A 13,556-nucleotide genomic window follows, 5' to 3' on the forward strand; every position below is an offset into this window, starting at 1 on the left:
CCGTTGAATGAGCAAATGAAGGATAGTATTTTGGATGCTACACGGTGCTACCCAGGTATTGCAATGCTGTCCTTTACCCCCTGTCCTCTTCTTCTTCCTTGGCTGCTACAAATACCCCTCCCTACACTGGGCAGATGAGAGCAGGCCCCAGTTCCCAGGATATATGGACAAGGCTGATCTATTCATAACTGTGTCTGACCGTCAGGTCCCCCAGACCCGGGTCCTTGAGAACTAATGATAAGCTTGTGGGAGGCAGAGAGTCCACCTTCTAATTTACCCCTCTGTAGCCTTCCGCCACTGAGCAATACTCGCAGGTCACTGGCCGCTACTGATGTCAGTTATGGTCTGAGCAACCTCCAAAGAACAAAAAGCACCCACGCCTTGAATCTGGAGGCATCTTGAAAACAAATCACACTGTCATAGGAACTCCGTCCTGGTGGAGAGGTTCTAACACAATGAAAAGCGAAAGTCACTCAGGCATGTCCAACTCTTTGCAACCCCATGGACTATACGGTTCATGGACTTCTCCAGGCCAGAATACTGGAATGGGTAGCTTTTCCCTTCTCCAAGGGATCTTCCCAACCCACAGAACGAACCCAGGTCTCCTGCATTGCAGGCGGATTCTTTACCAACTGAGCTATTTATTAGGGAAGCCCTCTCACACTATATGATTGCTAAAACAAAAGTACTATTTACATACTCCAACACTGAGGGAGCTTGCCTACGAACCTGCTATTAAAAGGAACTAACTTATCAAACACTCATTGTACGCACACTCTGTTAGACACTTTTACACACAAGACCTCATTTAACCCTGTGAGTCTGGAATTATGACTATTCCCCTTTGACAAAGGAGAAAAGTGAGGCTCAGAGGTCCAACGTTCCCAAACCAGTGTGGACTCCAGCCCAGGGTCAGAGCCTCTGCTCCGAGGCGTTCCGCCCTCTCGTGTGCGTCCACCAGACTTGCTGCTCTTCATCTGGGCCCTGTGCTTTCCTGTGTGTGCTTCTGCTCATTCCACTTCGGTGATCTAAAGTGGTCTTTCCACTTTTCACCACCTGTTGAATCCTCTTCTTCCTTCCACTTCCCATGGTGCACAAGTCCCCAGTCTCCCCACTTAGAATTCACTCCCCGTGGCATTCCCAGAGGTCCCAGGGTTTAGCTCCCAGAACACCCTGTGGTATTTCTCTTTATTCCTCACTAAAATCTGAGCTCCTTGAGGGTAGAGCCCATCAGCATTTTACCCCTTTGTTTCCTCCTGAATGAGTTGAGAAAGTTCTTGCTAAACCACTGAAAAATGAAGAGGGGAAAGACTGGTGGCACTGGAAGGCATCCGAGAGATCGAAGGCTCTGAACAAATTAGCTTCAATTACAGAGTATTGTCCAGGAAAGGCAAATTTATGATTTATGTGCCACAATTCTGCCATTTTCCTGCTCCAGTCCCAAAACACACTGTCATTAGTCCTCTGATTTCATAAAGCTTGAAACTTAAAACCGGGAAGTCTAGGAAGGAAATCAAATAATAAAATCACTTCCATAAGAATCCTTTCATAGTAATGGATCTCACCCACACACTGGGGAGTCACTAATTGCAGCACAAGCAGGAGGTGGGGGGCGGGAGGCGTTGGTAAGGGGCTGGGCAAAGGACAAAGTTCAACGGCTAGGATGCCACGGTTAACCACCTTGAGTTTGTTCTGCCGTGGATGCACCAGAATTCACCTGTCCTGGAAAATATGCACTTGCCTAACTGTTGGCCTCTCCAATCACAGCTATGCTGAACATCCACCAAAGGATATTTGGTCTATAAGTGATTTTAAATTGTCTTGATTGGAAAACATCTCAGGCTGTGGCTTTAGACTAGAAACTAGTCTAAACTGGCCTCTATGTTAGGACCCTTAGATCAGTGCATTATTTTTTCCCCACACAAATATTTGAGGTTTTTACTAAAATAACCGACTCACAAACAGAAATGCTTCCTGATCTATAAGCCACTTTGAAAACAAATCATTATGCCGTTAAATATTTTATGATGGTCCAAAGCTCTGAAGGGGGAAAGGTGAGCATTCACCAGTCCTTACCATGTCTATTTCAGGACTCGAAACAAACTGCCAATGTCTCCTTTATTTTCTAAACGCCTATTTGCAAGTGCTCCGTGGATTCCTGGTGAAATAGTCCCTCCCCAAATACAGAGACCGGGAGATTTCACTTCAGCAGGTTTACAGCCGAAGGATCTCAACGATCAGCTAGAGCATTCAACACCCGCCCCCACCTTTTTATAGGCGGCAAAAGTGGTAGGGGGTACTTGCCCAAGGTCACATAGTCAGTGGATGGAAGAGCAACCACCAGGAACCAGGGCCCTGACTCCCCGCCCTGGGAGCATCCGCTATTTCCAAAGGCTGACTCAACACTCCTCCTAAAGCTCAGCCAGAGCTGCTGCAGGTTAGCAACTTGACCCCTGAGATTGACTTCTGTAAGGTCCCAACATGTCTCTACACCCCCAAGGAGCTGTGGAGCTGAGACACTCAGGGGTGCCCCGCGACTCACAAAGTGGCATAAAGCAGGACGCTTCAGGTGATCGGCCCTGGCGAACCCCTCCTGGTCCAGGTGTGGCCGTAGAGATCGGGGAGGGCGGGTTGGTCTGAGGTCACTCAGAAAGTTGGCCGCTGGCCGTGGCCGCACTTGAACCCAGGTCGCCCGGTTTGCCGCTCTTTTGCACTATGTCATGCAGAGCTCGAAAACTTAAGCAATACATTGATACTGTGTAAAGATTTAACCACCGCAGGCCCTGAGCGAGACCGGGACGCGCGCCCCGCGCCGGGAGTGGGGGCTCTAGGACTGGAGGCGGGCGCGGGTCACCAGGGGCCGGTGGTGCAAGCGGAGCGCACGGCGGAGGGCGGCGCGGAGGAAGCCGCCGGGGCAGGCAGTCCGTAGCTCCCGGAGGCGCAGGCCCGGGGCGTAGGGACCAGCAGTCCCCCCCAAAACTTTGCGGCGCCGGGACCTCGCCCTTACCTGCAAGGAAGCGCCGCCCGCGCGGACGCGGACCTGGCGGGCTGACGCTCTCTGCCAGGGGCGGCCCCGCCCGGCGGCTGCACGGACGCGGGCAAGGCTCGGCCGGCGGCTCGGCTCGGGATCGGCTCGGGCTCCGCCTCCCGCGCCGCGGCTGCAGCCGGAGGGGGGGCGCACGGCCGGGCCGCGCCCGCCCGCGCCGTCTGGCCGCGGCAGGTGCTGAGGCTGCAGCTGCGGGGCTGCCAGCTGCCGGCGCCGCGACCCCCGCCCCGGGGGAGGAGCCCTGCGCGCCGCCTCCGCGGGCCCCGGAGGTCCCGGCCCGCCGCAGTGGGCGGTCCCGCTCCCACCCGGGCCCTGCCTCCGCGGGCCTCGGCCAGCTCCTGCCTGGGCGCGCAGCGTCCGCCGGGTACCCACGGGGAGACTGAGGCCGGGAGAGGAAGGGGCTCCCAGGCTCACCCGGACCGGCGGCGGTGCAGCCAGAACTAGAACCCAGAAGAGTCACGGTCCCCTCCTCACTCCTCCCTTCCCCAGGCTCTTATTCCAAGGCCTTTTGAAGAGCTCCAGCTACGCGGGACTCTAGGGACACAGATGATCCCGACTGTCCCCCACACCACCACAGACACACGCGCGCGCGCGCGCACACACACACACACACACACACACACACACACACACACACGCCCTTGGGCTGAGGGGAGGGAGAAGGGTGGGTCCACACTTGGCCCTAGGGACCACCTCCCCTTCCTCTGCAAACTCCTCGGTCTCTGGGGTGCTGGTTCCTCTGATCTCTCTAGCCACTCCTTCCTAGTCTTCCTGAGGGCTTCTCAAACCTAAAGCCCTAAAATGTTGGGGTGCCCTCAGGACTCTGCATTCAGCCCCCTTCTGATCCCCTGGCCCACCCACTCCACCGGCTCCAGTCCTACCGCTCCTCTATCCATCCTACCCATTTGCAGGATGGACACTCAGAACTCTTTCTTGCGGAAATACCTACTCAGCAGCTACTAGGTCCGTGTACTGTGTTAGACACCGGAGATTCGGCCTCGAATAAAACGCAGTTCCTGCTCTCCCAGAATGTACTGCCTGGCAGACTGCTAATACAGTGCAGTTCCTGTAACCAGAGTGTGATCCTCGGGGGCCCAGGGGGCAGGCAGCCTGCACTGGCTGAAGGAAGGCCGCCTCCTGGAGAAGATGCCCTCCAAAAAGAAACCTGAAAGGCCAAGGGGGCTGCCAGTGAAAGGTACCAATGTGGAGAGAGCCTTCCAGACATAAACCATAGGAACAAAGAGCCTAGGGTTAGAGAGAGCCCAGTGGGGAGGGGTTAGGAGCCCAGGGCTGAAGCAGCAAAGTCAGCAGGGACCATGCTGGGAGTTTTGAGTAGGGAAGGGGCATGTTAGAAGGGGCGTGTTAGGTGGGCATGTTAGAAGGGGCATCAGATTGGCATGTTAGATCATTTTGGTGTTGGAATGGAGCACAAATATAAATTTGAAAGTGTGTCCACACACACCCAAAAACACCCAGCAGCGTTGCAGTAGCTGGACCTGCAGCCCACCTGGCCTGGATGAAGAAAGGCCTTTCAGCAGCGACCCCCTCTCATGGTTCATTCCCAAATCCAGGCTTCTGTCCTAAAACTCTCTCCTGAGAGGCTCCATCTTTAAAATGTGTCCTAGGTACCTCCGCCCAAAACTCCCTCTTCTCTTAGTGCCCCAGGAGTGAAGTTAGCCCTTCACTCCTTGGGGACTCCTTCCCTGGCCCATCTCCACACTAGTTAGAATGTACAGAGTTCTGCCCCCACCATCAGCACCATTAGGGAAAGTGGACAAAAATGGAAAATTTTGAAGCCATGGTGGAAATAAAGTCAGCTGCTAAAAAGTTAAATTTGTACCTCTCCCATTATTACTTATAACTGAGTGTGAATCTACAATTATCTCTAAAGTTTAAGCTTTAACATTATGTGTTGTAGATAAAAATAACCAAATTACTCTCCCTAATGTAGATTAAAGAAAGAAGAGGTCATTTGTCAAGAAGGAAAATAAAAACTCAAACTTCTTGTCCAGTGAGTACAAATTTTGCCTATGGAATTTTGTCCTGTTCCTCTCAATGTCCTAGCTGCCTATACCAGAAGTGTCTGCATCTTCAGGTGCTTTAGGTATATCTGTATAAACAATTTCACCTTTGAACCCTGAGTTCCCACTGCCTTTCTGATCCCTCATCCCCCTTCAACCTTCCTGGTCTGCCTGTTGCTTAAATACCAAGGTTGCTTGTGTCCCCTCTTGGTCCCTATTCTCTCTTCACCTTCTCTGAGAAGTTCCATCCACTGCAATTCTCTTCTTCGACTGAGATCTTCTGCGCTCCAAACCCAGAGACAGAACTGGCTGCTGCAGCTCCTGAATGCCCCTCAGGTACCCAAGTCTCAACAGAGCCCAAACCAAATTCACATCTCTCCCCTACTGCATCGCCTCCATGTCTCAACTGGTGGTGGGACTTAAGCCAGAAACCAAAGGAACATTCTAGATTCTTCCATCTTCCTGGCCCTCATATCCTACTGGCTGCTAAGTCCAGTTAACTCCGTCTCCATAACATCTCTCATACACATCATCTGTTTATCCTGCTGCCCTCACCTTAGTTGGAGCCTCATCATTTCTTAGTGAAGCAGCTTCACCAAGTGCTGCCACATGCTGCCAGTGACCTTTCTAAACCATAGATCTGATGTCCCTCTCCTGCTGAAGATACCTCCATTTTTCCTTCTTGGCCTGGTGATAAAGCTCTAACTCCTTAGCATGGCATGAAGTCCCCAGCGATCCAACCCATTACTGCTGCAGCCCCATCTCCACCTCACCCAAAGACCTCATGTTCCTAGGGCAATCATATTTTACAAGAGCAAAAACAGCTATAACTTATTAATTTATTACTCTATGTCAGACACTGGGTTGAGTGCTTTACACACAATATCTCATGTAATAAAAGGCAGAAAACCCAGTGTTAAAACCAACAGTCTCAAGCCAAACCGCCTGAGTTCAAATCCCAAAGAAGCCACGTGTTATCCTGTGTCATGCTGGGAAAATTCCATAAGCTCTCGGTTCTAGGTTTCTTCCTCTGAAGAGGGGAACTTAATAAGAATACCTGCAACCTAGGCATGTTCTAAAAAGAGTTATTTGAGATGAAACAGTAGCTAGCACTGTTAGTCATGCTTATAATCAGTACACGCAGTGAGGATTACTATGCTCCTTTTACAGTGAAGGAAACTGAAGCTCCAAGAAGGAACATCACTTAGCTATGATTCCACAGCTTTAAAGTAGCTGCACTGGGATTCACCCAGGATTCTACATCCCATACTGTGAAATACTTTGCACAAGCTACTGCCTCACTGGGGAGTCTTCCCTACTTCCCCGGGTTTACCACAGCCCTCCAAACTTTCTTCCTCCTTTAAATCCTGGTCCAAAATACCTTCTCTTCTCTGAGGTACCCCCAGTCCCTTGTTTGTGCCTGGGCTGTGCTTGGTTTGCTCCTTGGTAGAAAAGCTATGACAAACCTAGACAGTGTGTTAAAGAGCAAAGACATCACTTTGCCAACAAAGGTCTGTATAGTCAAGGCTATGGTCTTTCCAGTGGTCATGTACAGATGTGAGCGTTGAACCATTAAGAAGGCTAAGTGTCAAAGAATTGATGCTTTTGAACTATGGTGCTAAAGAAGACTCTTGAGAGTCCCTTGGACAGCAAGGAGATCAAACCAGTCAATCTTAAAGGAAATCAATCTCAAATACTCCTTGCAAGGACTGATGCTAGAGCTGAAGCTCCAATACTTTGGCTACCTGATGCAAACAGCTGACTCATTGGAAAAGACCCTGATGCTGGGGAAGATTGAGGGCAAAAGGACAAGAGGGTGACAGAGGGTGAGATGGCTGGATGGCATCACCAATTCAATGGACATGAACTTCGGCAAACTCTGGGAGATGGTGAGGGACAGGGGAGGCTGGCATGCTTCAGTCTATGGGTTGTGAAGAGTTGGACACACTTGCTGAATGAACAACAAAAAGTGCTTGGTTTATTCTTCAGATAAGTACCGGGCACACCTCACCACAATGGTTTATTTACATGTCTGTCTGCTTGAGACCTCCTAGAAAAAGACTATCTTCTTTTTGTCTTCCTGATGGTGGTTGGTGGTGATTTAGTCACTCAGTTGTGTCTGACTCTGTGACCTCGTGGACTGTAGACCCCAGGCTCCTCTGTCCACGCATTCTCCAGGCAAGGATATTTGGAGTGGGTTGCCATTCCCTTCTCCAGGGGATCTTCCCAACCCAGGGATTGAACCCCAGATTCTTTACCAACTGAGCCACCAGGAAAGTGTTTGTCTTCCTAGAACTCCACAGATATTTGTGGAATGAATGAATAAATCAGTGAATAAAATACATATTAGATTCTCAGGGGAGTTTTGCCCCAAAAGCTGTCATTTCAATAGTGACAGCTCTGTTTTCTCTCTGTTTGTGTCACTCTGAGGTCAATTTTGGTGAGAGGGTAACATTTAATGATCCAATATTATTCTAGAGCAAGCTATGGCAAGGCAAGGCTTCCCTGATAGCTCAGTTGGTAAAGAATCTGCCTGCAATGCGGGAGACCTGGGTTCGATCCCTGGGTTGGGAAGGTCCCCTGAAGAAGGGAAAGGCTACCCACTCCAGTATTCTGGCCTGGAGTATATAGTCCATGGGGTTGCAAAGAGTTGGACACCACTGAGCGACTTTCACTTTCACTTTCATGGCAAGACTGAAATTTCTCAAATTGCTATTTGGTCGTGTCTTGTCCCTCTCAGACGTCTCTTCTTTTTTTAGTGACACTATGTAATAACCCATAATAAGAAGTTGTGTAGCATCCTAATGAGACTTCCTGACTAAAGCATCTGAGGTTTGAATTTATTTCCCATAAGTACCATTTCAGCTAAAAGTTTGCTTTCTCTGAGGCATGAATATGCCGTTTGTCATCTGTTAAGAGCCCATACCTTCCCCTTATCTATATTAATCTCCTTTGCGTTCAAATACTTTGGAGAACTGACTTCATAGTAGGCTTTCCTATACAATTTCCTTCTTAGAATGCCTAACTCTTCCTGACTTTATATCTCTTGTTCCCCAAATAGAATCGTTTACTACTTCAAGTTTCAGCTTCACTGCCTGCAGTGATATAGGATAAGTTTCTGCTGTTTATCAGGATGATCAAATTCCACAGGATTAAGGAAAAAACAACCTGGCCCTGTCATTTTGTATGGAGTAGTGTTTTTAAATGAGTTAGAAACACATTTAAATGAGTTAGAAACACTACTTTTATATACCAGACAAGTAAACTGACTATTTTAATGTCTTTGTATCAAATTAATGAAAAGCAGTACAGGTGGAGAAAAGAAAGCTGGTCTGGGAAATAGAAAAAAGAGGGGGAGTTCTAGCTCTGTTCTGCCACTTGCTCAAATGCCCTCACTCTTCAGGCTGCAGAAGAAAGGAGGAGTAGACATAATGACCTGTAAGGTCTCTTTTAAATCTAAAATGATGTAGTTCCTTAATGAGCCTCTAAGTGGTCATTCATTCAGCATTGTTGAGTGCCCTCCTAGCAACTCATGCCTTTTGAAGTGTAGTGATTCAAACGTAAATCCAGACTGGATAGGTAATGGAATGGTTTGGTTAGGACAGTATTATTACACTACATAAACTGGTGACATGTTTTTAATATTCAAGCTCTAGTTAACAGTGAACTACAATGAAGATAGTGTCACTGAGATTTTACTGAGCCAAGACTCATGGACAGTTGGGATACTGCAGCAGGACCATTAGGAACGTCCATACCAGCGTTTGTGGTCAGCTGCTTATAGAAAAGCTGTGCCCTGCAGGTCTAGAACCTAGTTCTGTACTTAAACCTGCCACGTGGCTATAGGAGAGTCACACTACCTCTCTGGGCTCTTCTGTAAAAGGAGGGAATGATACCTTGTGACAAACAACGACTCTTGAGCCCTAAACCAAAAGATCCTTTGAGTTTAAGGAAGTTAAATATTATTAAGTCGAAAGAGAGATTCTGCTGTTGTCTGCAGAAGAAACTGGGTGCTTATCATGTGGATTATATTACCTCTTGAGGACAAGTAAATTCTTGCCCTACAGAGAAAAACAATGGCATAGTAACAACATGTTCTTGCTTCCAAAATTCTTGGACACAGAGGCAAACATTCACTGCTCACATCTTAAAAATGAATTGTCCAGTTCATTGTAAAATATCAAGAATAGAAAGTTAGGCTAGAATGTCCATTGTCTGTGTGTTAGCAAAGACAGATCAGTCTCCCAGTACTTTCCAAATCTTACATGATCACCTATCATAGTCATTCTCCCAAAGATGATCTATTTTCCCTTCTTGGGGAAGGGTCAGGGAGTGTGGAAAACCTTAGCTCTCATATAAGCCTTGCCTGCTTAAATTTATTTTCTTGTTCCTAATCATATTTTCTGTTCCTTGATAAAACTGGTATTCTAATCTGTTGTAATTCAATAGACAATGACTTGGTTGGAAAACAGAGAAAAAAATGGGATGTTTGCATAGGGAATGGTTATCACAATTAAAAACTATATATTCAAGATCTTTATATCTCCTGTCAGATGTTTTATCTCATTCTTTAGATGATAAATCTTTCAGTGTTCTGAGGGACAGCTTTGAAAATACATAAGGAGTTTTAGCATCTTCATTCTTTCCTTTTTAATCTCTTTTAAAAATTCTCTTCTCCTCTGCTGCTTCAGCTTTTGGAAGGTCAGCTCCTAAGAAGAAGGCATGTCCTTGAGGTTGTGGCCAGTGTCTGGGCTGACCCTACTCTGGTCTTGCCAGTCATGTCAGCTGCAATTCCCACAGGCTTGATCCTGCTCTGATTCTACTGGGAGACTATGGCCTCACACCCCTGCCCTGCTTCCCACGGCCCCAGGGACGGATGTCACCATTACCCGTTTCTTCATCCCCTTCACCTTTTCATTGTACTTTACAAAGCATTAGAGCAATCGTCTCATTTTATTCTTTCAATAGCTCCTTGAATTATGGAAGACAAACATTATGACCCTCCTTTTACAAAGAAACCAAGACAAACTTAGAGAAGTCAAATGATGTGTATGAGGTCACAGACCCGGTAAATGGGATTTGAGTTCAGGTTTTTCTAGGTAATATATCTCTATCCGGGGTGGGGGTGGGACAGGGAGATGACTGCAATAGAATTGCAATGTGGGAAAATTTCCTAAATAATTTTAGGATGACTATCCAAGGGAATTCTCTAAAGATGGGGGCTTGCAGCCTACAGCTGACACTCTCTCTCTCAACCAGCTCTCTGCAGAAGTGACTCAAACTGTGAGACATATGTTGAATAGAGGGTACGATGCTAGGACCTAGAGCTGGGGCCTAAAGCAGACCTCACATATCCCTGGGAGACTGAGCCAGTGCAGGACTGGAGAAGGATGGTGCCTCTGCCACGCTTTTTAAAACTGCAGGGAGGACCAAGGCCCAGGAGCCTGGAAGTACCTGCTTCCCTAGCACACCTGCAGCGAAGGCTTCCAATTCTAAAGCTTCCTGAGGGGCCCAGCTGGGCCCAACTGAATGGGACCCCTTAGCAGTGAGAAAGAACGGTCTTTGCCCACTTCCTGCACAAAGCCCTGAGTGAATTCTACTGGGGCTTGCTTCCCTAGAGGGGAATGTCACAAGTAGGTCAAACTACCCCTCCCAGGGCCACCTCTAGCATATACAGCATCTTCATGTGGGTTACAAAAAGGCATCACCTTCAGACGCTTTTGTGCAAATGAGGAAGTAATGTTTCCTTCTTTCAGGCGGATGTAGCTCCACACCAGGGCAAACAGCTCAGCAAGTGGATTTTAGTTCCTAATATTCTCTCAACCAGGTAACCTTGTGTGGCAAACAACTTACACATTAACAGAAGCCTAATCCTGCCCCGTTCATACTGGGAGTGTCTGAAGATTCCAGGAATATCTCCCACATCACCTCAGCCTGGTGGAGCAGCCGACCAGCCTTGTTTACCACCAGGTCACTGGAGAAATAGCAACCTTTCTTCCTGTTCACAATTGTTCAGCTGTTGTGACCCAAGAGGCCACAAGAGCCTGACCTGCCCAGGAGCTGATATGAGTAGCCAGGGCAGATCAGAGATCAGTTAAGGCAGTAGGTCCTCAACATTTTTGGAACCAGGGATTGATTTTGTGGAAGACAGTTTTTCCATGGACCAGGAATAGGGGGGAATGTTTGGGGATGATTCAAGCACATTACATTTATTGTGCACTTTATTTCTAATCTAATGTCACTGCTGATCCGACAGGAGGTACCAGTTCACAGACCTGAGTTAGGGGGCTCAGTCACTTACAGGAAAAAGACCAAGGTAGATAACTAAAAGAGAGGACTCATATTCAGACAGATTTAAAATAAGACAAAATAAGCTTTGAAAATAAGATTTTTCAGAGGATTTAAATAGAGATTGGGGGAATAGTGATAAGAATAAGTAAAAATGGTTTGGGGAAATAAAACAAAATTCAAATTTGAACATTTCAATTGTGGACGCAAAGAATAGAATGAACACCACTGAAAATTGATTTAATGGTCTGAAAGATTAAAAGGGAGAACAATCCCACAGAACCCATCCCAAAATACAAAGAAATGGAAACATGAGGGAAATATTAAAAAAAAAAAAAAAGTGGATGAAGTATCTAGGAGTCATGCAAATAACAGGAGTACCAAATAGAGCAAAAATAAGAAAAGAACAATGCAACAGCCAAAGAAGTAATAGGAGAATTTTACAATATATAATTTCAGAAAATGGAATTTTCAGGCAGAAAAGACTCATTAAATGGTACACAGTAGTAATTTAAATTACACACCTAGGAATTGCAGTTCTGGACAAGATGGAGGTGATACATTTCTCCCTGTTCCTCCTAAACCCCTAACGTATAAGACAAACGTAAGAAAACTCTGAATGACAGAGAAGGCAGACCAGCCAGGGACCTCAGGACTCAATGAACAACATGACAATGAATTCCCTCGATTTTCCTTTTGCCTCCTATACATCCCAGACTGAGTACTAGAGAAGCCCACAGCTAAGAAACGCCAGTTCAGTTCAGTTCAGTTCAGTCGCTCAGTCGTGTCCGACTCTTTGTGACCCCGTGAATCGCAGCAGGCCTCCTGTCCATCACAAACTCCCGGAGTTTACTCAAACGCATGTCCATCGAGTCGGTGATGCCATCCAGCCATCTCATCCTCTGTCGTCCCCTTGCCAGTAGGGACAGACACAAAGAGCCTCAAGGAAAGCCTGACCTTCGTTGTCGAAGGAATGGGGAAGAGCAGCCTAACAAGACAGAAGCCTTGGAACGTCCCCAGTGGTCCGTGGCTAAGGCTCCGTGCTCCCAATGCAGGGGTGCCCAGGTTCGATCCCTGGTCAGGAAACCAGATCCCACGTGGCACAGCTAAAGATCCCACGTGCGGCATCGAAGATCCTCCATGCCACAAGTAAGAGCTGGCACAGCCAAATATACAAATATTTAAAAAAAAAAAAAAAGAAGAAGCTTTTGTGATAACACCAACCCGTTTCAGACAAACACCCCAGGAAAAAATGACACACAAGACTCCTCTTCTCCCACCTCTGGTCAGTAGAGGCGAAGTGGGGAACTTGGACTTCCGCCCCTGCCCCTGGGTAAGGAGGCAGTGTTCCCTTTCCCCTCCAGCACAGTGTCAGCTTGCTAAAACAGAAGATGCAAATAAGATGCAGAATCAAGAACACAATACCTAAAACGTCCAAAGTACAATTTTTAAAAATCATTCATCACACCAAAATCAGAAAAATTCCACCTTGAGTGAGAAAAAGACAATCAACAGATGCCAAAATGGAGAAACTACAGATTTGGAATTATCTGACAATGATTTTAAAGTGGCCATCATAAAAATTCTTAAACAAGTACTTCTGAATTCTATTGAAACAAGTGAAACTATAGAAACTATCAGCAAAAAAATAGATGTTATTTTAAAAAAACTAAATAATATATTACCGGAAAATAAAAGGAGTGAAAAATTCACTGGATAGGCTAAATAGCAAAGCAGGGATAACAGAGGATAAAATTCAGTGGTTTGGGGGCAGATTAATAGAATTTAACCAAGCTGAACAACAGAGTGAAACAGCCTGTGGGGGGGAGGGGGGGATAAAAGAACAAAGTTAAACTAAAATTCATATCATCATAGTCCCAGGAAAGGAGAGAGAGAGAAGGGGAGGGAGGGACTAAAAAAATAGTTAAAGAAACAATCTCTGAGAATTCCCCAAATTGGCAAAAGGCTTAAGCTTAAAGAAGCTGCACAAACTCCAGAAGGGATAAACTCAAAAAATCTTAAAGAAATCCACAGACAGACTTAAGTCCTAACAGTTCAATAATTATCAGGCATTGTAATTATACTCCTAAAAACTGAAGACAAAAAAGAATTTTGATAGTGGAGAGAAATGACACGTGACTTAGAGAGGAATACCAATTCAAATGATAACAGAATTCTCATTTGGAATCATGAAGACTAGA

At 46.7% G+C, this 13,556-nt stretch overlaps 1 protein-coding gene across 5 annotated transcripts in view; it reads right to left on the reverse strand.

Annotated features, from left to right (window-relative positions):
* Positions 1 to 13,556, reverse strand: part of FRMPD1 (FERM and PDZ domain containing 1) — a 153,334-nt gene that overhangs the window by 100,724 nt on the left and 39,054 nt on the right. The window contains exon 1 of one of the 5 annotated variants that reach the window (XM_043487304.1): positions 3,996 to 4,020. The exons of 1 other annotated variant lie outside the window; for it this stretch is intronic. The gene's annotated coding sequence lies outside the window, so the exon portion shown is untranslated. Of the gene's footprint in view, positions 1 to 3,007; positions 3,425 to 3,460; positions 3,482 to 3,995; positions 4,021 to 13,556 lie in introns of those variants that run through there. 3 more of the 5 variants (XM_043487305.1, XM_043487303.1, XM_043487307.1) reach the window with 3 other exon arrangements.

The sequence above is a fragment of the Cervus canadensis genome, chromosome 14 (genome assembly GCF_019320065.1).
Source record: "Cervus canadensis isolate Bull #8, Minnesota chromosome 14, ASM1932006v1, whole genome shotgun sequence".
In the NCBI taxonomy this organism is placed as follows: domain Eukaryota; kingdom Metazoa; phylum Chordata; class Mammalia; order Artiodactyla; family Cervidae; genus Cervus; species Cervus canadensis.